We start from the raw sequence: 26,580 nt of genomic DNA on the forward strand, positions 1-26,580 counted from the left end.
CAGTGTCAGTTGTTAATTAGGCTGCCTTTAGAGGTGAAGCTAGAACATATGTTCTACTTATCAAGATGGGGTTGTTGTTTGTGTTTGGCACTGCAGACCATGACCATCTGAGCAAAGAAACCCATTGACATTAACTTGTAACTGTTTAATAGTATATGTGTTTTTAAAGCCAGCCTGCAAGAATGATTCCTTGCTCATTGAGGACAAATGTGTGGGCACCACTGCTACATCTGTGCACTTACGGTCTTGGTCTGTTGTTTCCTCAAACTCATCAAGTGATGTGGAAAGCAGAGTAAACCTAGTGGTGAAAACCAATGATGTTATTAGGCAGAAAGTTTAAGAAAACGTCACACTGCAGGAAGGCACACTGCCCTCTATAACATGAGAAATCTTGATCAGCCAATCAGGTGTCAATTGCAGAGTCAAATGCTATAGATATGTACCTGGTGTACTGGTGTATGCAGTCATAAAATTACATTTTCTAATCAACATTTCTGTTGTTACCATTAAGTGTACTTAGCGTGAGAAACTTTCTTGAGATATGTTACAATAGGAAAGAAGATATTGAATGCTCCAATGACTTTTAGAAACTAATTTTTAATGCTTCTTCTACCAAGAACTGTTGCACTTTTGTTTTCCTGAAGTCTTGGCTCGAGTCAAAGGTTCAGAATTTTTAAGACCACCACGCATCCTGCTTTTAGTCGTTCCCGCAGCCTTATCTGATGGGGAAAAGCTCTCAGCACTGAAACAGCTTTGCCGCTCTTATAAGAGGGCTCTAGTGATAAATTCCTGCCCTGGAAGCCTGGACAGGTTGCCAAGAGTAGAGAGGACCCACACCAGTATGTCCTGGAGAAGGATAGACCTTGTCTATGACACCTGTGTGGCAGCAGTCAATATCTTGGCAAGGAGAAAAGTGTGAAAATGAAGAGAAATCAGGGCTGTGATGCAAGCTGGAAACAGCTTTGTGCGGCCTCATGCCTTCAGCAGTCCTCCTGCTTTTCTCTCCTCCCTCTGTGATGTCACAGCAGCTGGTGTCTATGTGTCAATTTCACAGGTTGATGGGGTTGGGTTTTAAGATGATGTAACATCCCCCAAGAAAGCTGCCCAGGGACCAGAGTTGCTGTTGTGTTCCACATTCCCCTCCTGCTCCTCTGCTCTGCAAGATTGCTCTATTTGAGAACCACGTGGGTGCCAGTGTGCAGCCATGATGTATTGGTGTGAGCCTTTACTTCTGAGGCAACCTGCTATTAGCTATGGTATTACCAAGAGTAATTCTTTCCAGTGTAATTTTGTAGCTCTTGCTGCATAAGACTAAGCCACTGGGGATGCAGACACACTTTAGCAATAGGCTCTGCCTATGGCAATAGCCCAGAGACCAGTGGGCAATTCTGTCATTTCAAATAGCTTTCCAATCATTAACCTTGAGTGGTGAAATCAACTATAATTATGGAAATGATATGGGTGATGTATCTATGAATTAGACAAGCTTTCATTTTAGTGGAAAATCTTAATGCTTTGCTCGTGCTCCTGTGCATATGCGTTGTACAACATAGAGAAGTGTCCAGGAACTGTAAGTTTCAAACATGCTCGGTACTGCTCACGGCTCAGAGGCATACATTAGGAAGATTTCATGGTTTTGATCTTTAAGATGGGGCTTGGGAAGAGGCATATTTTTAGCATGGTATAGAGGTCTTGAGACCTCTACAGAAAGTGTTTTGCATCCCTTTCTGTTCTGTAATACATGCTCTCTATTGGACAATGAGGGAAGGCAGACACAGTGCTAACAGCTGCGCTTTTCCAGATTCATTAATAGGTAAGTAGGAAACTCAGAATTCCAGAGTCTCAGAGACTGTAAAGAGACTATATGTCCCCACTTGCAGTAGGGATGAAAGAATGTTCCAAAGCCCACACCCTCTGAGACTGTTGGTTTCTCACACTGTTTTCCTCATTCCTCGCATTACTCTCTGTAGAGCAGGTTTTCTCAACCTTGGCACTACAGACATTCTGAGTGGAATAATTCTTGGTTGTGGGGCTGTTCCGTGTGCTGTAGGTTGTTTAGCAGCACCCTTGACTTGTACCTACAAGATGTCAATAACCCCCCCACCCGCTGTGACAAACAAAAGTGTCTTTAGACAATGCCAGATATCCCTGGGAGAGCAAGACTGTCCCCAGTTGAGAACAAGTGCTCCAGGATAATAATGAAATAACTGGATAATAATGAAAAATAGGACCATGATGATAGCTATCATTCATGGGTACTTCAACTGCTTCAAGTACATTATCTTTTTGTAATTATTCAAATAACTCATAATGGTTGCTGCCATTATTATTCTTATGTGATACATGAAGAAACGGAAGTGCAGGGATCCTAGGTAACTTTCTTTGGTGAACCAATGGTGGAATCCAAACTTAGAATAACTGCCCTGGGCATACCGTGCTGTGCTGTGATGGATCACAGATGTGCATAGGGATAAACTGAAGAAAGGAGACAGCATTCCCTGCTGCAGAGCACACCATGCTGTGAATAGGGTTGGTGCTTCAAAGATCCTCATAAAATAAAACATTGAAATAATAAAACTATTAGAAGATATGGCTTGTATATTATATTTAAAACTGCACAGAGAGCTTCATTTGCTTGGTAAGCAAGGAAGATAGTGCCTTTCCTAAGGCAGAAGCCTTGTTACTCTGAAGGCTGCTCTCCTGAGCCTGGCTTGCAGGGCTGTCATCAGCTGTGGGGGGCTCTAGCTCTTCCTACTTCGACTGTTCAGCAGCCAAAAGAGTGTTATTTGGAAAACCACCACCCCTCCAAGTCCCAAATGTCCTGTCTCCTGCCCACCCAGTACTCAGTAGCTCACAACATTCTCCTAACGGAATGTGTGTGTCTCTTCAGGGCCTAAAGAAATGTAGAACTCCATCAAACACGTCTTGTGCAGATCTGAGGATAAAATCATTGATTTGCATTCATGCGAGGCAGGCTCTTCACAAGGAGGCATCCAGGACCTTGGCACACACCGCTTGCCCTGTGGGGGAAAGAGCTTCGTACAAAAAGTCATTTTTTCCTGTGAGCAGGGATGGGTGCAACACTGAGGAGGGAGAGGTATGAGTGCAAGCAAGAACATCTGGGAAACATCGAGTCCGATCAAGGGCCAGCCCGGCAGTAAAAGCAACCAGAGTGCAGAGGGTGAGTCGCTCTCTAACCAGGCTGTAATCCCTGTCTGAAGAGGGGAGTTTTGATTTTAGCCCTAGCAATGGAAATATGCTCTGATCTCACTCAGCCTCCAAGCCAGGAACAAGCGATGCCCACCTCCAAGCCCAGCCCTCTCTGATGCACAGCTCCAGCTGTCATTAGGAAGCAGCTTTCACAGAGATCTATGGAAAGCAGAGGAGGCCACTTGTGGGTGGGATGACTTCAGAACAGCAGGGTCCAAGAGATGTGTGCTTCTGACTTTCCACCGACGCTCCAGTCCCACAGTTAGTTCGAGATTTATGACTTTAGCTCAAAGCTTTGCGTTTCTCTTTGAGAAACAGACATGCAACTAGTCAATTAGTTTCATTAGCTATGTTAGGTAGAATTCTCCAGAAAGAACCAATAGGATATATACATAAATGACGGAGTATGTACTCTCTCTCTCTCTCTATATATATATATGTATACACACACACACATATATATGCCTGTGAGTGATATATATATACACACATATATCCCGTGAGTGATATATATATATGTATCCCTCACATATGTGTGTGTGTGTGTGTGTGAGAGAGAGAGAGAGAGTGTGTGTGTGTATGTGTATGTAGAAAGAGAGAGAGAAAGAAAGAGAGGAATTGTTTTAAAGAATCATCTCATGCAATTGTGAGAGCTGGCAAGTCTGAAATCCCATGGGCAGGCCAACAGCCTGGGGATGCAGGTATGATTCGATGTGGACTTCTTGAGTCCAAAATCCTCAGGGCAGCAGTCTGGAAACTCAGGCAGGGTTCCTCTGTTGCAATCTTGAGGCCAAATTCCTTATTCTTTGGGAAACCTCAGTCTTGTAAGGCCTTTGACGAATTAAATGAGGCTCACCCACATTATGATGTGTAATCTGCTTTATTTAATGTCTTATAATTTTAATGTTATTCACTCCTGCAAAATATTAATACCTCCCCAGCCATGTTTAGACTAAGGTTTGACCAATCAGCTGAGCACCACAGCTGAGCCAAGTTCACACATAAAATTAACCATCACACCAGTCACCATACCTGGACAGATTCTCTTCTGAGAGCAAGTTTAAGGGGAGGAGGGTTTGGAGAAGTGAGTACCCTGGCAGCCCCAGCAAAGAAAGGAGAGAAGTTGAAAGACATTGGAGGCTGGGACACTAATTGCATAGGAGGCATAACACCTCCTGCAAAGTAGTCTAGCAAAAAGACAGAAAAAATATATATAAAATATGTCATAATACATGGATGCATATTTGTGTGTATGCATGTGTGTATAGGTATGATATGTGTGTATGTGTGCATGTGTGTGTGTCCATATGCATGTGTATATGTCAACTTAGATAACAGACAAAGGCTGTCTAGAAGAAAAACATGTTTATTTGGGAATAAAGCATTACAATGAGAATGTGCACACCATAGTAAACTATGTGCCTATTAGGGAGATAAAGTAAGATAGGGGTTTTTAAAGAAAAAAGATTACATAATTGTTTTGGAATAATTATCCTTGGCTACAAAGTTCAATAGCAAAGGTGATTCCAGTGCAAGGTTGGACAGGCAGCTGCTGGGCAAATGTCCTTGCAGAAGTATTTTTTTTGCAAGGTCGAGATGACCTTTGTGCAAGTCATCTTGTGGTCATCATGTGGTTCTCATAGTCTTTTTTGTTATCAGGCATAGAGTGTGAGAACTCTCTCTCTTCATGGTGTCACTATCTCTATTGGTCAGGGTTTTCTTAACGTTAGTGACTCAGACTAAATTTTGATCTTGAGAAATTTCACATATCTGTATATTCATATATCTATGTACATATATGTATGTGTGTCACCTAACAAATTTCAGGAAATGCAGAGGGCAGAGGAACATTTCAATTGCACCATAGAAGTGCAATTAATAAACTGGAAGCTATACAAATTCTGCAGGACAAATAACAAATTTCTCCAATGACAAAATAGCTAGGAAAAAAGAGTTCAAAAAGAATTTGTATGGGATATTAAAAGACATATCAATTAATCAAAATGTTGGAACTAATTTGGATTCTGATACAAATAAACTCTAAAAAACAAACAAGCACATTAATGAAAATATTGGAAATATGAACACTGGCTATTCACTGGTATTAAGGAATTATTTATTTTAATATAATTATGTAATGATTTTTAAATCTATCTTCACAGACACACTCGGGAATATTTGCTTCAAATTAATAAAAGAATGGGCAAGTGGAATGAAGGTTGCATAGGACAGGATTGGTCACAGTGTCCAAGTTGTTGGCACAAGATAATGGTATATTGAAGTTTAGTGTACCAGTCTGCCTATTGTCATACATGTTTGAAATCTTCCATAACAAAAGTGTGTTTATATATATATATGCACTATATATATATGTGTGTGTGTGTATATATATACATACATATAGTCACATATGTAAACCAATCTATATTATATACATGCTGTGTGTATGGTATATTATACTTAATACTACTATATGAACCATTATATAATGTATATGATGCACTAGGCAATACTGTGTGATGCTGTGGTTGTGTAACAACTGCACTGCTCATCTCTACTGATAAGGTAGACATTCATACAAAGACCTTGGTTAGTGATTCTTATAACAACCAGAAGGAATTTTACTCATAAAAGTTTGAATAAGAGATGCTAGACACAAGAGGACATGTCGTATCATCTAATTTATAAGAAGTCCAAAAAGAGACCTAAATGGGTAATGCAGATTGAAGACATAAGGAAGTTTCCAGGATGCTGCTGCTGATTTTCCTGACCCAGGTAGAGGTTACCAGGGTATGCTCATTCTGTGACACAGGAACATGTGCACGGTGATCCACATGTTACGTTTTACTAAAATATTTAAATATTATTTTCTTACAGATATACAAAGGACAAATATTCAGATGATACTATTATGTCTAACTAGAATTGCTCAAGTCCTCCAATTTGTAATTATGTAATTGAAAATGCTGACTTGTACCAATCTATGTTTCCACCAATAGTGTACAAGCCTTGAACAGCTTTGCCGACACTTACTATCCGTTGTCTTTTTGACAACCACCATCCTAACAGGTGTGAAGTGGTATCCTGCTGTGGCTTTGATTTGTATTTCTTTATTAGTGATTTTGAGCATCTTTCCACATACCTGTTGGCCATTTGCATGTCTTCTTTGGAGACTATATTTAATCCAGTTATTATTCTTTTTGCTATTGAGTTGTGTGAGTTCCTTATATATTTTGGGTATTAATTCCTCTTCAGATATATGATTTTCAAGTATTTTCTCCAGTTTGTAAGCTGTCTTTTGACTGTTGATTGTTTCTTTTGTAGTGCAGCAGCTTTTCAGCTTGATATAGTACCACTTTATTTTTATGTTTGTTGCCTGAGCCTTTGGTGTAATTTTTTGAAATCATTATTGATGACTGCCAATGTCAAGGAGCTTCTCCCCTATGCTTTCTTCTAGGAGATTTAGCATTTCAGGCCCTGAAGTTAAGGTCTTTAATCCATTTAGAGTTGATTTTGTGTGTAATGTAGAATAAAGACCCAACTTATTTATTTATTTATTTATTTATTTTGTAAGTGGACATTGTTTTCCCAGCATCATTTTTTGAAGAGACTATTATTTTCTCATTTGTCTTCTTGGTGGCATTGTCAAAAATTAGCTGACCATGTAGTTTATTTCTGGGCTTTCTATTCTGTTTCATTGGTCTATGTGTCTAAAACATTACCATACTCTTAGTACCACACTGTTTTGATTACTATAGCTTTGTGATCTAATTTGAAATAAGCATGTGTAATGCGTCCAACATTTTTTTTTTTCCTCAAAATTGCCTTGGCTATTTGGGACCTTTTGGTTCCATATAAATTTTAGGTATTTTTCTATTTCTGTGAAAAACACCATTGGAATTTTCATAGGGATTGGTGCAAACATTATGGAAAACAGTATGGAGATTCTTCAAAAAATTGAAAGCAGAACTACCATATACCACAATGATTTATCTGCTGGGTATATACACAAAGGAAATTAAACCAGCATCTTGGAGAACTGTCTGCATTCTCATATTCATTCCCCCATTATTCACAATAGCCAAGACATAGAAACAACCTAAGTGTCTGTCAACAGATGAAGGGATAGAGAAATGGTGGTATATGAATGAACACAATGGAATAATATGCAGCCTTACTAAAGAAGCAGATCCTGCCATTTGTGACAACATGGATGAACTTGGATGACGTTATGCTAAGTGAAATAACCCAGATATAGAAATAAAAGTGCCACATAATCTCACTTATATGTGAATCTGAAAAAAAAAGGTTGAATATGTTAAACAGAGAATAGAACAGTGGTGACCAGGGGCAGGGAGGTGGAGGAAACGGAGAGATGTAGGTCAGAAAGTACAACGCTTTTAGGCCAGGTGCAGTGGCTCACTCCTGTAATCCCAGCACTTTGGGAGGCCGAGGCAGGTGGATCATGAGGTCAGGAGTTCAAGACCAGCCTGGCCAAGATGGTGAAACCCCATCTCTACTAAAAATACAAAAATTAGCCAGACGTGGTGGCGGGCACTGGAAATCCCAGCTACTCGGGAGGCTGAGGCAGAGAATTGCTTGAACCCGGGAGGCGGAGGTTGCAGTGAGCCGAGATCGCACCACTGCACTCCAGCCTGGTGACAGAGTGAGACTCTGTCTCAAAAAAAAAAAAAACAGTTGCAACACTTTCACTTATGGCGGATGAATAAATCTGGAGATCTAATGCACAGCCTGAGGACTGTGGTAAATAATGTACTGTGTATTGGCAACTTGATAAGAGAATGGTTTTAGGTGCTCATACCACAAAAACAGGGATAATGATGAAAGGTGATGTATAGGTTAATTTGCTTAACTGTAGCAACCATTTCACTGTGGATCTCTAGACCTCAACAGCATGTTCTACTTAAATATATACCATTTTAAAAATGCTTACTTGTAAATGAGTCACAAAAACTTATGAACTGAGTTAATATTTGTGTAGTTGTTCCTAAAATTATAAGTAGCTGTACAAATTTAGGCTATTACTGTCATATTTATTAATTCAAAGTTTCTATAAATAATGTATTTATAAATGACTTCATTTCAGTTTCTTAAAAATGAACAAATTTCAATTTAGAAAAAGCCAATGGAATTAAAAGTTTCATGGAGAAGTTTTGCAGCATCTTGGTTTTGATGGCTTCCTCTTCAATGAATTAGTCATTTCACCCCAGGGTGAAATCTTTTCACATCTAGATGCTTGCACTTTTAAATTGGTTATGTAAGAGCCATGGATTTATTCTGAGAATTAAATAACATAATGGATGAGAAATCATCAGAATTCTGCCTGGCACAGCAATGAAAAACTATACATATTTTAAGACAAAACAAAAGTTTAGCTCGCTCCCCCAAAGATGGTTTATGGGGAAGTTGAAGCCAGGATGTATATAAGGAGTTTTTGGTCATCTTTATGACACTGGTCCACTTCTGTCATTCAGAAGAAGCAGGACAGTGTTGACAAAACTCTAATGCATACCCTGTTGGTTTCCACATTATATCATTCATGTCAGTGTGCAATTTAGAAAGTCATTTCGTTTTTGAGACAGTCTTGTCCTGTTGTCCAGGCTGGAGTGCAGTGGCTGATTGTAGCTCACTGTTACCTCGAACTCCTGGGCTCAAATGATCCTCCCACCTCAGCCTCCCAAGAAAGTAATTTTTTATTAATACTATTTTTGGTTGACAAATAAATAATTGCATGCATTCATGGGGTACGATGTGATGTTCTGATATATGTAAATAATGTAAATGATTAAATCAAGTGAATTAACATATTCCTCACCTTGCTTACTTATTATTTTTTTGTGGTGAGACCTTTGAAATTTACTCTCTCATTTACTTTGAAATAACAATAGGTTACTGTTGACTGTAGTCAACTTTCTGTGCAACAGATCTTAAAACTTATTTCTCTTGTCTAGCTAAAACTTTGTACCCTGTGACCTACATCTCCCATCCCCAGAGGATCTTCACTCTACTAGGAGTTCAACTGTTTTAGATTCCACATGTAAGTGTGATTATGTGGTACTATATTTGTCTTTCTGTGCTTGGCCTCAGAAAATAAAAAATCAGACCTACCATATTATCTGGCAAGCCCACTTCTGGGTATATATTCAAAGGCACTGAAATCAATCTGTCAAAGGAATACCTAAACTCCCATGCTCATTGCAGCACTAGCCAAGTGCTTGGTCAATAGGCAAGATATGGATCAACCTAAGTGTGCATCATGAGAAAATGAGTAAAGAAAATGTGGTACATAAACACAATGTTATGCTATTCTGCCTTGAAAACAAAGAACATTCTGTCATTTGCAATAATGTGAATGAACCTGGAGGGGCTTAAGCTAAGTAGAAAGTCATTTCTGAGAAACAATAGTGTTTTGTTGTTGTTTTGATTTTGTCCTTGCAGGAAGGGGTCAGCTACCGGAAACAAGAGCGAGGAAAAAGAGGAGCGTGCACTGTGGACATTCTCTCCACGTTGCTCAGCTCTTGCTCCAGGTGGGACATTAGGGTTGATGACCAGGAGAGGCTTGCATACTCATGGAACCCCATGGCCTCCATCAGCAGCTCTGGGGCTGGGAAGTGCTCCAGGAAGCTTTTGTGTCCTCGGATGAACATGGACTGCCCCAGGAACACCTTCAAGGGTTTTGTGGGACTCAAGGGAGAAGATGAAGCCCTCCCAGAAGGCCCTGTTGCTACGAGCTGAGGACCTCCTTGGGCACAGACCAACCCTGACTCCAGCTCTGAATTCCATTGCAGCCAAATGGATTTTTCTCGTCCCTCGGCCCTTGGTTGTTTTTCTTAATATTTTTTATTTCCAACCTACCCCTAGGTTTTCAGTGGCTTCCTTCGAATCAGTAAGCAGCCCTGCCAGTGCCGAGCACGTGCCTTTGCTTCTGCCCCAGTGCCTTCCTAACAGTCCAGAGATAGCCATGCCCCACCAAGCCAAAGCCAGGACACCCTCTGGATCCCTCATGCTTTGCCCAAGAACACTGCGCCACAGTGAGTGCCAGCCTCACCAATTTCTCCAGGTAAACAAACACTCCTAAAATTATTGGAAAATTGTTCCTCACACCTTTTATATTTTCAGTAAAAATGTAATAGAAAAATGTGTGGCTTTCATGCTGTATCCAAGGAAAAGACATATGACTTCCTTATTTTCCTTAACAGATGCCTGAATGTTCTAACAACTCAAATTTCAGGCAGGGAGTTGTTGGCAGTCAAAATAGAACCCTGGCTAAAAGCAATTAACTACCTTGTAGACATTTTTCTTTAGTTAGGAAATTCAGAGAACAGATCTTCAAATTTTTGTGAAAATATGTAATAGTCTCACTTCATCTTATTTATTTTTATATGTTGATATTGTCAAAAAAAAGTCCTCTATTTTTGTGATCTGTATGTAAAGGCCATGCATGGCAAGCCTGGTTCGGCAATGTCCTTGTGCAGTAGAGGGCATGTCCCCAAACCAGCCCATAGTTGTGGGCAGCTCCCTGCAGCTGAGCCCCAGTCAATGGGTGGTCAATGCTCTTCACCAATGATGGGACTAATGAAAATCTCCCACAAGGTCCTTTGGACATTGTCCCTTTCTGTAATGACATTGGAGGCTCTTTCCCTCTGACGATGGTGGACCTTCAAGACAGCTCCTGTCCATGAGTCACTGCAGACAGGATGAGGCCTGTCCACCTGCATCCTTGTGAATAAGAAAGAAACTCTGATTCTTTAGAAGCCAGGGAGGTCTTAGGGTTTCTTAATTTATGTTTATCAGTACCGTGGGACTAAAATGCATTCTATTTACAAATAAGTTCAGATTTTATCTTGAAAAGCTTCAGACAGGAACACCCAAAGAGTGGGAACCTCTCGAGATGTTGACATCAGGTATGTGCGTGTGTGTTTGAATCCAGACAGAATGCCAACACAGAGCCAGGCACTGTCCTGGGGAAGTGATTTGGCTCTGCCCTTCAGAACAGCTGTGACCACAGTGATTGTCATTGAGATGTGTCATGAGAACTCAGTGAGATGATGCCCATCACATTTTTCTATAACCCTCTAATTCAGTAGGTACAAAATTAATCTTCTTTTTACTCTGCTATCTTTCACTTTCCCTGACAGAAAACAAGTCCATTTCCTGAAACAGAGATCAAGGATGTCATCAGTGCAGCTTCTCTCTTTTAATGATTTGTCAGTATTTTAGAAACACAGAGAAGACATAGAACGTCTATATGAGATCCTCCCTGGTGGCTTGCTTTCTTGTCCTCTTTTCCAGCATAAGTACCACTTCCTTCAAATCTTAGTTTGGACGTCATCCTTCTCTGGCCGGGGCCTCAGTTAGCCATGCTCCACCTGCTCCCTCAGCAGCCTCCACCTCCTCTGGCTTTTACTCACTCTCCTGCATCAAGGTCTCCCACAGCTCTGAGAATCCCTGCACTGAGCTTCAGCCCCAGAGGAGAGCCCTTTCTGTCAACATCATCGCTTCATCCAAACGCCTGCCTTCCAGACAGGGTTTAAGACGAGACGAATAAAGGAGGGAATGAAAAAAGCAGCATTTGGTGCAAATGCACTATTGTTGAACACATGTGTCTGCGGTGTCATCTTCTAATATGCAAGTCACTGACACACTGTCTTCCAGTGTTGTTTAAATCATGATTCTGGGCTATTTTCTACAACACTAAAGGGTGCATTTGTTAAACTGCTTAGGACGAGCAGAAGGCTTTACTGGTTTTCTTTGTAAGCATAAAGCATGCTATTTCCATTTTAACCCATGTTAGGAGTTGCCTGTGATGTTATTATTCCTGAAAGTCCAAACAGAACCCTCTAACTCGTTTCTTGCTCCTATTTTGTTCAAGCTGCAGCTGCTTATTCACATATGTGCTAGCGATAGTCAGTGAAGCCATTGCTTCCAGAAGAATATACACAAATGCATAGATCAACGGCCAAATCCCTTATATCTGAGCACCTAACTTCCTGCAAAAAGAAGTTTCAGGATGGAATTTCAAAACGCAATAAAGGAGAATTTCTCAATACCCCTCTTTGAGAGTCATCTTCAAATTAAAAGATTTACAGATGTCTAAGTCACCTCCCAGGGAGGTGTTTCAAGCAATCAGTGCCACCCCAAGGCATAAAAGCATAAAGAAGAAGCTGTTTTTGTCTTTGAGAACATCATTGTGCAGTCTGCTGGCACGTGCCACATTATATACAAAGTGATCCAATCATGTGAGGCCACACTGGATCTTGCAAGACAAAGTTTTTATCTGTATTATGGCAAGTTGCTAATGTAACAGTAATGAAAATCCGACAGCTTTCGGGACCTTCATTCAGGGACATCACCACTATTGTGAAGTGTAGCATAAACATCTTGGAGAGGCACTTTGTCTACTTCAGCAAAGACTAAAGAACTCAGTGGCGACAGCACACACCTGAAGCTGACTCTTCTCTTTCCAGAGCACACACCCCAACTCTGCTCCTTCCTCCTGAGGGTCTAACGTAGCATTTCCTACTGTTGGGGAAAGTAAACTCGATCAAATGACTCAGGCCCTAGATGTTGGAGGGCCAGGATGTGGCATAACCCCTCCACAGCTGGTGTTGCCCAGGGGCAGTAGCCAGGGGACTGTGAGGTGACGCCACCAGTTGGGGCCAAAAATATTACGGTCATGCGTGCACGGGCACTCTCCAAGTACTGCACACCAAACTTGTAAATACCCCATGCCTAGATGCAGCCAGATGTCCAAACAGCTGACACACAGATGGATTTCTGTGTTATATTCTCAGCCTGAACGTCAGAAGGGCCAGAGGCACAGAGTTCGTGTGCTTGCCTGTCAGGCCGCCATCACGAATCTCTGTCATCTCCAGCCTTGGATTCATTTACACACACATTCAAAAGTCATAGCCAGTGAGTTCTTCATGCCCGTGACTCTGAGGCATTACACGTAGATGTGGGGAGACCAGACGATTCTCCACCTGCCTCTTATGTTTCTGCACATCTTGCCAGGAGAGGCACTGACTGCTTTTTGTTCCAGATCATCTTTTCAAGGCTATCTGCATAGCAAACCACCTTACAGCATACAGAAATTGTCTCCCTGCAGAGCAGAGGGCAGGCCTACTTCCTGCCGGGATAATAAAGATAATGTTTTCCTTCCATGTGACACAGCAGGTGAATCACATTTTTCAATACCTAAAGATTTTATGCAAATGAAATCTATTAGCCACAAGCAGTAATTCCTGGTAAAAGTTTCTTAAGGGTAAAGATAACCTATCTTTTTTTTTTTTTTTTTTTGAGATGGACTCTCACTCTGTCAACCCAGACTGGAGTGCAGTGGCACTATCTCAGCTCACTGCAACCTCCACCTCTTGGGTTAAAGCAATTCTCCTGCCTCAGCCTCCTGAGTGGCTGGGACCACAGGTATGCCCCACCATGCCCGACCAATTTTTGTATTTTTAGTAGAGATGGGGTTTCACCACGTTGGCCAGGCTGGTCTCGAACTCCTGACCTCAGGCAATCTGCCTGCCTCGGCCTCCCAAAGTGCTGGTATTAGAGGTGTGAACCACGGTGCTCGGCTACCAATTATTTTTTTTACATCACCCAGTCATGTTGGTGAGGTGAGACACCTAGGCAAGCCTTAGTGTTTATCAAACATGTCTAAATCAGTGTGCTATGATTATGCAAATTATAGAGAGTGTTGTAGACACAGTCAGTATATCCACTGAATTCCTTGAACAGGTCATCACAAACACTATTTCGTGACTTTTTATGTTTCTAAGTTTTATGTCATTGCTTTTGCCCTGCTTTCTAATTTATAGGTACAATCTTTATGGACAAAATGTGCTTAAACATCTTAGGGCAACAAAAGAATGAATGCATTTATAATATAAAACAATATTTCTTTTTTATTTTTTTGAGATAGAATCTCACTCTGTTGCCAGGCTGGAGTGCAGTGGCGCAACCTCGGCTCACTGCAACCTCCACCTCCCAGGTTCAAGCAATTCTCCTGCTTCAGCCTCCCAAGTAGCTGGGACTACAGGTGTGTGCCAACATGCCCGGCTAATTTTTGTATTTTTAGTAGAGACAGAGTTTCACCATGTTGGTCAGGATGGTCTGGGTCTCCTGACCTTGTGATCCACCCACCTTGGCCTCCCGAAGTGCTGAGATTACAGGCGTGAGCCACCGTGCCCAGCCTAAAACAATCTTTCCATCAATAAAAAGCTCAATTATTTTTAAAATACCCACTGCAACAATTAATCCAAAGCCTCACTGCTGAGCTCTGCTCACTGGTCCCAGCTCTGTGCACAGCTGGGAAGCAGGGAAATCCTTCTAAGGCTATGGAATTAAATGGGAGCTGGAGTGAGTTTGGGAAGGACAAGAATTTTCCACACGAGCATGGTCGTTACCCAGTGTGGTGAAGTGGCAAGGCCATGAGGCACAGAAAACGTGGTTTTTTGTGTCAGAACTGTTTTGCACAGTTCAGGGGTGCCGCATATGGTTTCCTAGAACTAAGCAGTTACTTTCCTCATCTCTTTTGTGCATCTCTTCAGTTCGGGGATGGAGCGTGTAACTTCAGTTCGGGGATGGAGCGTGTAATTTGAGTAAGAAACAATATTGTTCGAAGTAAGTCGCAGACTAGAGATATACCCCATTTGGGGTAGAAGCTTGCACAGAATATAATGGGGAAACTGAGACAGGCCTCATTAACAGAAGAGCTGACGCAAAAACCATGTTTTCTGTGCCTCACGGTCTTGCCACTTCACCATACAGGGTAACGACCATGCTGGCGTGGAAAATTCTTGTCCTTCCCAAACTCACTCCAACTCCCGTTTAATTCCACAGCATCAGGATTTCCCTGCTTCCCAGCTACGCACAGAGCTGGAACTAGTGAGCAGAGCTCAGCAGTGAGGCTTTGGATTAATTGTTGCAGTGGGTATTTGAAAAGTAATTGATTTCCATACTCAGTTTGAACTCAATTGAAAAATCATTTATAGACTTCACTTTATGAGTCAGAGGCAGAGCCAAGTACAGTGGGTTCCAGGCCACAACAGCTGAGCGGAGGAGGCAGCGCGGCCCCTGCCCAATTGCGAACTATGTCAAATAATGAAAATAATAATAAGTATTATTCTCTGAATTATATTACTAACAAACTAAATGCCCTATTGAGTTGGCACACGATAGCAATAATACGTTTCGTCTCACTTCTCTGTAGAAATCAGTCCGTGTTTTTGTAAGATCCTTAAAAGCAATGCTAACCGGCACTCACATTTCAGTACTAGGCTGAGATTTCTAACAGTTTTCTTAAAACGGACCACTGAGTGGAACCCACGAGCTATTTGGGAACACATCGCTGCAACCTCACAGTCCCCCTGCAAAGGCAGAGGCCTCAGGTGAGGCAGGGCGGGGGATGAGTGGAACCCGAGTCTTCAGCGAGGACTCGCTCTTCCTCTGCACTAAGTTCTGTGAGCAGTGGCGGCAGGTGCGTCTCCAGAGATTCTCCTGCCATAGACGAGCCATCCAGTGACCACAGCGGACGCCCTGGCCTCTCCCTCCCTCTCCCAAGCCCGTGGCTTCTCCCTGACTTGGCTTCCCCATGGAGATGCTCTGACCTCCGGCCTGCGGCCGCTTCTTCTTCTGCATCTTCAGTTGCTGGTGCTCCTGGGTGGACTCTTCGAAGGGCTCTTTGAAGGCCACCCAGGAGCACCTTTCTCTCGCCCACCAGGAATCCCCAAGTCCCATCGCAGCACCTGCTTCCTTGGCTGGGAATCCTTCTCAGGAAAAGCTCGATGTTTTTTTGTTTGTTTGTTTTTCCAGCTTCAGTCCACTCCCAAGGCGTTGGGTCCCCTCCCCTCTGGAGACAGCGCCCGCGCGGCTGCCCAGGCTGCAGGGCCTGGGGACACTCCGGGACCCTCCTGCCCTGAGGACCCTGGGCCAGGAGGGCGCCCTTTATTACCCCCCCAGGCGACCGGTGCTATGCTGCCACCTACGGGCCGCCCTATGCACTGCAGGTCAGCCGGGCCCGCAGTCCCCAGGTGCTAACAATCTGGTTTCTGCTGTTCTTTTGTTGTTAAATTTTCTATTTTAATTTTTGTGGATACATAGTAGAAGCATATATTTATGGGGTACATGAGATGTTTTTATACAGGCATGCAATGTGTTCTAATCACATGAAAAATGGGGAACCCCTCCCCTCAAGTATCCATCCTTTGTGTTACAAACAATCCAATTACACTCTTTTAGTTATTTAAAAATGTACACTTGCATTATTGTTGACTATAGTCACCCTGCTGTGCCAGCAAACACTACATCTTATTCAACGCTAACAATCTGGGCTGTCAAAAGGAGAAGGGATGCTGTAGCAGAGGGGCTTAGAGGTGAGCATTTGTTTGTCACACCCTTCCCCCTGCAGAGCAGTGCCTGCTCTTACAGCCATTTGTAAATGCTGGCCTTGAGCCACACCAAGCATCCAGGTAGAGCTGGGAGCTTCACCCATGGGCTGGAAGCACCGTGAGGGGGACCTGCAGTCCAGGATGGCCACAGTGGTGCAGGGAGGTCCCGCACTGAGAGGGGGAGCTGGTCATGATCCAGGGCCAGCACCAGAGTGGCTGCCTAGGGCGCCAGGCACCCATAGGACTGGGAAAGCCAGGAGAGGCCAGAGGGGGGAAGGGAATTGGCAACTTCTAAAAGAAATGCGAGAAAGAGCCTGGGAAGTACCAGAAGGAAGAAGGTCGTCCCTGGGGCTTGAGCCATAGAGAGAACTATGTCTCAAGTAAACCAAAGGTGTTTTCACGGTACCTGGAATTTTTTTTTTTTAAGTCAGGGATGATAGGACTCACAGACACAGAAAGACTGTCATGAAGAAAGTTTATCCTTGCAGATCCCTGGACAGAGGAGTCACGCCTGGCCACACAGAGACGCACAGCCAACCAGGTGGGCAAGGGAGCGAGGCGAGTGTGGGCCAGAGAAGGCTCAGATCAGCTAACCTGAATCATTGAATCATTTGAGCCAGCTCAGGGGTGAGGGGCTCTCCCTTCCTGTCTGGTCCCTGGCCTGGGGTGATTTGGGCAGGTGCATGGTGGCCTGGAGTGTGAGGGCCACAGAGAAGGTGGTTGGAGCATGGACTCCAGGTGATTGGTTTGATTTGGAAAGCACAGCCCTGGGTTCTAAGAACCAGCTCATTCTGGCAAGGGCAGTCCCTCCAGGGTCAGCAAGACCCCGGATGTCCAAGCACCAGAATTCAGAAAATAAAAGAATTCATTAATACAAAAGACAACATGCAGGCATTGCTCAGGAGCCCTGCCTGGGGCCCAGGCTGCCGGCCTCTTGTCACCCAGGTCTCTGTACCCAGTGTTCAGCAGCAGGCACTTGTGGAATCGGCTTTTGAGAAGCAAGGGGCTGGGCTTTGAAGAATGAATGCCAAAGGGTGAATCCCAAGGCAAGACATACTGCAGCTGGACAGGAGGAGATGCCTGCATCCGCTCAGAAGTTCACACCTAAGGAGGGTTTCAAGCGTTTCAAGATAACAAAAAGTGCTCCCCAAAATAAGACTTACCATAAATAACAGATGAACAAAATAATCAGTCGAAAAGTCTGTCCCATGTCCAACAATAGTCCAGGCGCTGGGGTAGGGGATCCAAAAGAAGGGGGAGGATGTCACTGACTGCCACCTCCATTCAGCTGCCCAGGTTAGAGGTAAGTTAACACAAACACAGAAATCTAAGCGTAACAGAGACTGAATCCGGAATATTTGTGTCTCTTTCTCCACATGGCAACTCAAGCCATTTTATACAATAATATTTATGTATAGATCCAAACTTTCATGGCAGCATGTACATGCTGGACTCTGGAAATAGTTTTATAAGGAGTTAAAATTCCCAGCCATTGTCCAAGGTCCAAGATCCCTGCATTTTCCTCATTCTAGTGTTTCAGAGAGTGGACAAAAAGAGTATCATTTACTTAACCTTCCCATTTTATTTGGCATTGGATTATTTCCTGTTTTCATGATTACAAAAACTTCTGCATACGTTATGTCCATATGTATATTTTGTACTCAAATATATACACAAACATACAAGTATTATATAGGTACTACAGGTATTATGTATTCTAACAGTATTTATAATCATGAATGTGTGTATATATTACAGATATTAGCTTATGGGAATGAGCAACTATGAGAACATTTACCTGAAATGAAATTGTTCTCTCCAGCAGCAGTTATTCTGAAAGCTTCTTCCTTGCAGAACCCTCTCCAGCACTGGGTACTCACAGGTCCATCTTTCCTCCAGAGTCCTCTCCAGCACTGGGTACTCAAGAGTCCATCCTCCCTCCAGAGTCCTCTCCAGCACTGGGTACTCATGGGTCCATTCTCCCTCCAGATTCTCCTCCAGCACTGGATACTCACGAGTCTATCCTCCCTCCAGAGTCCTCTCCAGCACTGGATACTCACGGGTCCATCCTCCCTCCAGAGTCCTCTCCAGCACTGAGTACTCACGGGTTCATCCTCCCTGCAGAGTCCTCTCCAGCACTGGGTACTCATGGGTCCATCCTCCCTCCAGAGTCCTGTCCAGCACTGGGTACTCACAGGTCCATCCTCCCTCCAGAGTCCTCTCCAGCACTGGGTACTCACAGGTCCATCTTTCCTCCAGAGTCCTCTCCAGCACTGGTTATTTGTGAGTCCATCCTCCCTCCAGAGTCCTCTCCAGCACTGGTTATTTGTGAGTCCATCCTCCCTCCAGAGTCCTCTCCAGCACTGGTTATTTGTGAGTCCATCCTCCCTCCAGAGTCCTCTCCAGCACTGGTTATTTGTGAGTCCATCCTCCCTCCAGAGTCCTCTCCAGCACTGGTTACTCGTGAGTCCATTCTCCCTGCAGAGTCCTCTCCAGCACTGGTTACTCGTGAGTCCATTCTCCCTGCAGAGTCCTCTCCAGCACTGGTTACTCATGAGTCCATTCTCCCTGCAGAGTCCTCTCCAGCACTGGGTACTCATGAGTCCATCATTTCTGTAGGGTCCCCTCCAGCCATGGTTACTCACGAGTCCATCCTCTCTCCAGAGCCTTCTCCAGCACTGGTTACTTACTAGTCCATCCTTCCTGCGGATTCCTCTCTAGCACTGCTTACTCACAAGCCCACCCTTGCTGTACAGTCCTCTCTGGCACTGTTTACTCATGAGTCCATCCTTCCTGCAGAGTCCTCCCCAGCACTGGTGGTTACTCAAGAGTCTATCTTTCCTGCAGAGTCCAACTCCAGCACTGGTTACTCAAGAGTCCATTCTTCCTCCAGAGTCTTCTCCAGCACTGGTTACTCAGAAGTCCTTCCTCCCTCCAGAGTCCTCCCCAGCACTAGGTACTCACGAGTCCGTCCTCCCTCCAGAGTCCTCCCCAGCACTAGGTACTCACGAGTCCACCCTCCATCCAGAGTCCTCTCCAGCACTGGGTACTCACGAGTCCATCCTCCCTCCAGAGTCCTCCCCAGCAGTAGATACTCACGAGTCCACCCTCCAACCAGAGTCCTCTCCAGCACTGAGTACTCACGAGTCCACTTTTCCTGCAGAGTCCTCTCCAGCACTAGGTACTCAGGAGTCCATCCTCCCTCCAGAGTCTTCACCAGCACTGGTTATTCAGGAGTCTCTCCTTCCTACATTTTCCTAGATCACCACATGGCCCTGTCCTAGCTGTCAGGACACATGCAGGCCTCTGAGAGGATCCTGTAACATTGATTGTTTCCTATTTTATAAAATTACTAGACTTATTAATTACTATTTCTAAAAGTATGTGCCTGTTATTTTTATAATGTTAAGCATTCAATCTGTGAGTGTGCAGTGCTTGGCATATAATATTTGCTATGCTCGCTGTGCTGCTGGGCACTGGTCCAAGTGGTTGCCATTTCTTAACTCTTTTCTTCCCCCCACAAATCCATGTGATGGGTTCTTTTGTCTTGTTTTACAAATGAGAGAGAGAGAGAGCAGAAGCACAGAGTAATCAGGTAGCTTGCCCAATGCCTCCTGTTGGCATCGGGCCACCTGCTCCTAAGCCCACATGCTTCACCACTGACCTGCGCTTTATAAATTCCTGGTTGGACACATTGCAACCCTCAGTTACAGGGGAGGTTTTGATTCACTGAAATGTGTGAAGATGTTCTTAAGTTAATTGGCTTACAAAAGTTATTTAACAGAAAGATAAAGCTGTTTGCACCCCTACAGAAAATAGTTCCAGAATTTGTTATCTTATTAAATGGATGTAAATCCATTTTTTGGTTGATGAGCTGAAGATCATCAACTCTTTTACGTATTGAGTTACTTCAGGAAAGTTACTTTACTTCTCTGTGCCTAATTTTTCTCTTCTCTAAAACAAAAACAAAAAAAAAAAGAAAGAAAAAACAAAACAAAAGAAAACACTGAGGCAGGAGAATCGCTTGAACCCATTGAACCCAGGAGGTGGAAGTTGTAGTGAGCAGAGATGGCACCACTGCACTCCAGCCTGGGCGACAGGGCTAGGCTCCACCTAAAAATAAAAAATAAATAAATAAAATGAAAGAAACTACTCCATGAGTTTTTTGTGAAAATTAAATGAGTAAGTACCTTTAAAAGTTTAGCAAAATACATGGCATATAGTAAATGCTCATTAAGCATTAGTGTGTTTAATGGATTTTAGGTTCCAATGTACAGTATCACAGTCGTGATAATTAGCTGTATAGCTTACACAGGACCTTTAATATCCATGTGAAGCACCATCATTTTTTTCCAATCAACTGAGAAGGAAATTGGCTCAAGGGAGTTAATAGTCTGGCTAATATCACAAACCTATTATTATCCAAAGGGAATAGAAACCAAGTATAGACTTTTCCCCCCTCTAGTTTCATGGCCTAAGAGATTAGACATGCAGAAAGTTTTACCCATGACTTTATCATGGACATGTTGAGGTGTTCACTAGAGAGATGAAAATCCGTCTCTTTTTGTATATTTATTTGGTTGGTTTCCAATTTTATTTATTTATTTTTTTGGATTGGCATTCCCCTCTTACTGATTGTTTAGGGTCTAGCTGCCCCTTATGGAGTTCCATAACCAGCCCTCAGGCCTGGGAGAGAGCATTCCCTCTGTCAGCAGCGAGCCCAGAGCAGGATCCGGGCATGGAGTCTGGTGTTTCTCCAGCCGGGCAGCCCAAGCATAGCCTGTCCCTGGAGCAGGAAGGAGAAGCTCCTTCTGTACCTTTACCAGGAGCACAGACACACTGTTCTGAAAGCAAACTCATGCTGGACGCCTGCAGGTTCCGGAAGGTATGGTCTCCCTGGCTTCCTGCCCTTCCGGGATCTAGCCTCATTGCTCAGACCTCTGCAAAGTTGTCCTGTGAGGCTCCCAGGCCTTTGTGGAGCAGTGCACATGGCCGAGCTCTGCATTCCCCTTTCTTGTTCCTCTTCTTTAATATCTTCCTTCCTAGGCCTTTTCCATATTTCCTGTCTCTGCCCTCACCATTTCTCCTTTCCAAGCTACAGAGATGGATCCCCACCTTCTTCTGCAATGTGAATGTCCTGATCCTGCCCCAGCTGCCACTGCCACGGAGGAATTTTCTGCGGCAGGTGGAGGCTTGGTGTGCATGGGGGTCTCAAAGGCCCCTGGCCAAGACCTGGGAGAAAGGAGAGGGTGGGCCAGAAAGGAAGCAGGGTTGGGTGGGCGGGGGACCTTCCCTTCCACAATGCAGCTCTTTATCTCATACAATATCTAAAATAAAGCCCATCTCTTCTCAAGAATTCCCTTTTGAGTGTGTAGAAGACAGGAGCGGTTAATCTTCTCTTTAAAGGTGACCGTATTGACCCAATGCTCTGCCTTTGTTATGCTGAGGACACTCCCACCCAGCCGACCATAACAGAAGTCACAGCACAAGGCATCCTCATGACTCAACCAAGGGACCAAGGTGGTTCCCTGTGTTTCCCAAGCAGCATAAAACCTCAGTGAGGCCCCTTCCTCAATAACAGCTTGAGTCCCCAAACTTCTAGAACACTACTGTACTAACAACAATATTTCTTATTATCAACAGGACTAACTTATTTTAGCTCTCCATAATCTGATTTAAAATATACTTTTTTCTGTTTTTTCTGAAGAACGAATCGATTCTATTTTACTGTCTTTCTTCTGACTTCTGAAAGGCCAGGAGCCAAAATAGAATGTTCAATATCATATTTCCAGGTCTGCAACTGCACACTCATCGCAGTGAACTCCCTGAAGAGGAATAACACTGTTCAATTCCAAAACACATTGTATTTTTATATTTTTCATCTACTAATGAAGAAATGACAAGTGCATTTAGCATCATGATCTCCAACATGATGAGATGAACTGGAGTGCCCAGAGTGGTCAGCACCTTACCTCTGTCCATGGGGACACCAAGCTCTTCTGCTCTGGAAAACACACAACGTTTGGCAATGAGAATGATGTATTTGGCATAAAGAGGTGCTGCTTTGTAAAACATTTTAATTTGCCAGGAATGAGTCAAAGATTTCATTTAGTCACTTGTCACGAATTCAACACAGACTCGTGATAAAATGCTGAGCCGCCTTTCTCTCATTACTCAGAGGCCTCTGCTGTGTGAGTCTTCTGGGGCAGTCACGATTGGTGTCTCATCCCCACGCTGCCTATGTGGTTCACACCCCCTCCAGCCTCTTCTTAGTGAATGTTTTGGGAATCCCAGGTGGATGGCTCAATTAGAGGGCGGGAGAGGAAAATCCCCAAGGGAGAAATAAATAGCCTTAATGAATGAAATCAAGGTTCCCTTGATGCAATCCATAGGCCTGGATAGTCCCTCGATGAGTTAAACAATTATGTAGTAACTGTGTTATCAAGATCCTGAACAATGCTTGGATTATTACCTCCACCAGCTCACACATGTCCAGAAATGATGGTGATGTCATCCTTAAATTGTGTTAGTATAAAGGAAGTAGCAATAGTATCACAGTGGTCTAGAACTCCACAACAAATCTTTGCTTCTTATAAAAGAGTAAAAATGGTGCAGTTGGTAATTGGTCTGTCTGTTGGGCAGGGTGGGCTCTGAGATTTTATATTAATTATTTGTGTATTAGTTAGGTGTAGGTTGCAAGTGATGTAAGGCCAACTCACACAGCTTTTTGTCAAAGGTTCAGAGAATCCCCGGGCCATTGTACACCCAGACCCTGGGAGGGGCAGAGGCATGAGTGGGCATCCCAGGGAGTCTGGGACTTGGCTTCGTATTTTACAGAACGTGGCTGCCCAGAGTGCCTACCGACCGATAGAGTGACCTGGCTTTCTTTTTCCCCCATATCCAAACATCCCAGAGAAACTCATCCTTGGAAGTCAAGCCTGGATGGATGGAACAGGCCAGGGAGGGATTCAAGGGCAGATGAGCAGGGTATGACGGCTGACTTAGGTGGGCCCACTTACTCATTCCTGGGCCAGGCCACAGCAGCCAGGTGGGGTTGGATCAGGCAAAAACTGGGCAGGTTCTGTAGCACTTCCTAGAACAGAAATTCTGGAGAAAAAATTACCAAGGTGCATAACAGAAAAAAGTTTCAGGCAACGTCTTATGGATCCTGCAGTTTACAAAGCTGTCTCTGATACTTTTCCATCTGATTGCCACACTATGAAATGCAGGATTTACACTGTCCTCCTCTTAGAAATGAAGAGATGAAGACTTTGTTAAAAATCTAGCTCTTTGGATTCACATTTCAGAAAATGTTAGTTTATTAAGTAGGGCAAGAAGTGAAATCATGATTTGTAATGTAAAAAATGCAGAGGAGGAGGGAGCGTTTCTAATGTGTCTGAGCCCACTAGAGTAAGGGTTATGAGAGTTTGCAGGGCAGGGACCTCATGCTATGAACACATAATTGGTCTTTCAGAGAGTAACAGCTTCCCTGAGACTCAGCGTAATATTCTTGATGAGGCCAGGCCGGTGTAAAGTAAGCCATATGATCTTGCATAGCATGGTACACGTTTTATGAAAGAAATCAAGCGTCTTTTTTACCAGATAACAATGTGAAGCATACTGTCATGGCTACATAAAGAAAATGCACCCAACAATGGAAGGGCAGCACCATCTGTGAAGCTATTTTTTTTTCTTTTTTGAGATGGAGTCTCACTCTGTCACCCAGGCTGGAGTGCAGTGGCGCCATCTCAGCTCACTGCAAGCTCTGCCTCCCGGGTTCACGCCATTCTCCTGCCTCAGCTGCCCGAGTAGCTGGGACCACAGGTGCCCGCCACCACGCCCGGCTAATTTTTTGTATTTTTAGTAGAGATGGGGTTTCACCGTGTTCGCCAGGATGGTCTCGATCTCCTGACCTCATGATCCACCTGCCTCGGCCTCCCAAGGTACTGAGATTACAGGCATGAGCCACCACGCCCCGCCTGTGAAGCTAATTTTTTTACAACGTGGAAGGTGGACTGAGGTGCCAGCTGGCATCAGCAGAAACTGAAATATAGTCCACTTTAGACGCATCACCTGAGAGTGCGGGTGCAGGTCTCCTGTGTGCCGCCAGGAAGCAGCATCCACAGGAGCAGCACTTTTCCAGTCCATGTCCAATGCTGGAAGGAAAGGATCCATCTTCTCCACTCCTTCCTGGCTGTAGGAACATGAGAAGGTTAATTCTAACCCTATCACGCCAGAACTGCAGCAAGGACCACAGAGACTGGGAATGTCCAAGTTTACAACAGAAGCTCAAATTGCAAGCTGGGTGAAGGAAGCCCTCTCTCAATGACACAAAAACACATGTTTTTGTGGTTGTTCTAGAAACAGAGGACTAGAAAGGAATTCAAAGATTCTAAAACAATACATACACTAAATTATCTCAAGTCAGGTCATTAATATCTATTGTTGGGTATGATTTTAATCTCCTTGGAGGCAAACATTGTCATCTTTTTCTTTCTGTATAGTGCTTAGCATGCAAACAGCTGGAAGAGGTTGATAGATGCCCTTAGGGTCTGAAACGTCTTTGCAAACATCCTGTAGCTGACTAGCAGGCTCGGATGAGTGCTTAAGCGACAGACTAGGTTCTTCATCAGATGGATGATGAACCATTCTGGGGCATTTTCTCGGAGGAAGCATGGTGCAGCTCCAAACCTAGGTAGGAGAGACCACAAGATCAGCACTCAGGCAACATCAAAAGTGTTTAGAAGAGAAGGAGTACATCAGTCCACTAGGGCTGCCATAACATTTCATGAGCCCAAAGGCTTAAACAACAGGTGTTTATTTCTCACAGTTCTGGAGTCTGGGAATCCAAGATGAAGCTCTCGGCAGGTTTGCTTTCCCTAAGGCCTCTCTTCTCGGCTTGCAGATGGCTGCCTTCTTCTGTGTCCTTTCTTCTATACCTGTACGTCCCTGGTGTCTCTCTTTCTTTTTATGAGAACACCAGTCTTATTGGATTAGGACCCCACTGTTATGAGCTCATTAACATCAGTTACTTTTTTAAAAGCCATATTCAAAATCCAGTTGCATTGGTGGTTAGAGCTTCAACCATATGAAGATGAATTTCAAGGGGGACATCATTCAGTTCAACCTGAACCTGGCCATGCTGGCACCCTGGTCTCAGACTTCTAGCCTCCAAAAGTAGAAGAAATAAATTTCTGTTGCTTCAGCCATAGTCTATGTTAGACTAAGACACATAGTCCTAGTGTTTCCTCTTCTAGGGCTCATTTTTCCTGAATGTGCAAAACAAGAAAACAAACTCTTTGTAGCTAGAATTACTTTGTTATTACCAATTTATGTATTAAGAAATGTCACCCACAACACCTCCAGAGATGTTAAATAAATCAACGGTGACATTCTTGACAGGGATGAGATCACCACCAGCTTCCAGTTCAAGAATTTCTGAAAGATCTTTGGCACCCAGAGCTAGTGAGATGAAATGATCCCGGAACTCTTGCTGATCTCAGAAACTTGCTGCTGTTTTGCTTCATCTGGGATAAAATTGAAACAGCTTTTAGACATAAAGCCCTTCTTTCAAATAGCTAGGTGGTGTCATGCAAATCAAAAACATTAACTGAGGGTGAAAGGTTTCTAAATAATGCAGAGGCTGAAATCGATGGTTATATGTATTTATAATTTTTTAAATCTCTCATTAGAATGCATCTGACTTTGTATTCTGTGTTTAAGAACTATTAAAGATTCTTTTGAAATTTGAAAGCTTATTATTAAGATGACAAAGTTCCCCTTTGTTTTTGTAATCCTTTTCTCACAACCATTCTGGTGAGAATGTTAGACAATTTAACCACAGTAGTTCATTCATAAAATTCTTAAACTCAGTGAAAAATGCATCACTTTCTAAAATGTTATAAAACTAACACAGTTTTACTTGAAGTTGACAAGTATGAAAAAAAGAAAAACA

At 43.5% G+C, this 26,580-nt stretch overlaps 1 long non-coding RNA gene across 3 annotated transcripts; it reads left to right on the plus strand.

The window, feature by feature from the left end:
• The first annotated feature begins 1,066 nt into the window (after nucleotides 1-1,066).
• On the plus strand, nucleotides 1,067-13,393 carry LOC129059262 (uncharacterized). Of its 3 annotated transcripts, XR_008525049.1 has the most exons (6): nucleotides 1,067-1,256; nucleotides 2,891-3,181; nucleotides 9,183-9,268; nucleotides 9,670-9,758; nucleotides 10,093-10,291; nucleotides 11,370-13,267. It is a non-coding gene; the product is annotated as an uncharacterized LOC129059262 (long non-coding RNA). The 3 variants fall into 3 exon arrangements; XR_008525051.1 differs by lacking the exon at nucleotides 9,183-9,268 and having other exon boundaries at nucleotides 1,068-1,256; nucleotides 11,524-13,267; XR_008525050.1 differs by lacking the exon at nucleotides 9,183-9,268 and having other exon boundaries at nucleotides 1,119-1,256; nucleotides 11,370-13,393.
• The last annotated feature ends 13,187 nt before the right edge of the window (nucleotides 13,394-26,580 follow it).

Source organism: Pongo abelii, chromosome 4 (genome assembly GCF_028885655.2).
Source record: "Pongo abelii isolate AG06213 chromosome 4, NHGRI_mPonAbe1-v2.0_pri, whole genome shotgun sequence".
NCBI lineage: Eukaryota > Metazoa > Chordata > Mammalia > Primates > Hominidae > Pongo > Pongo abelii.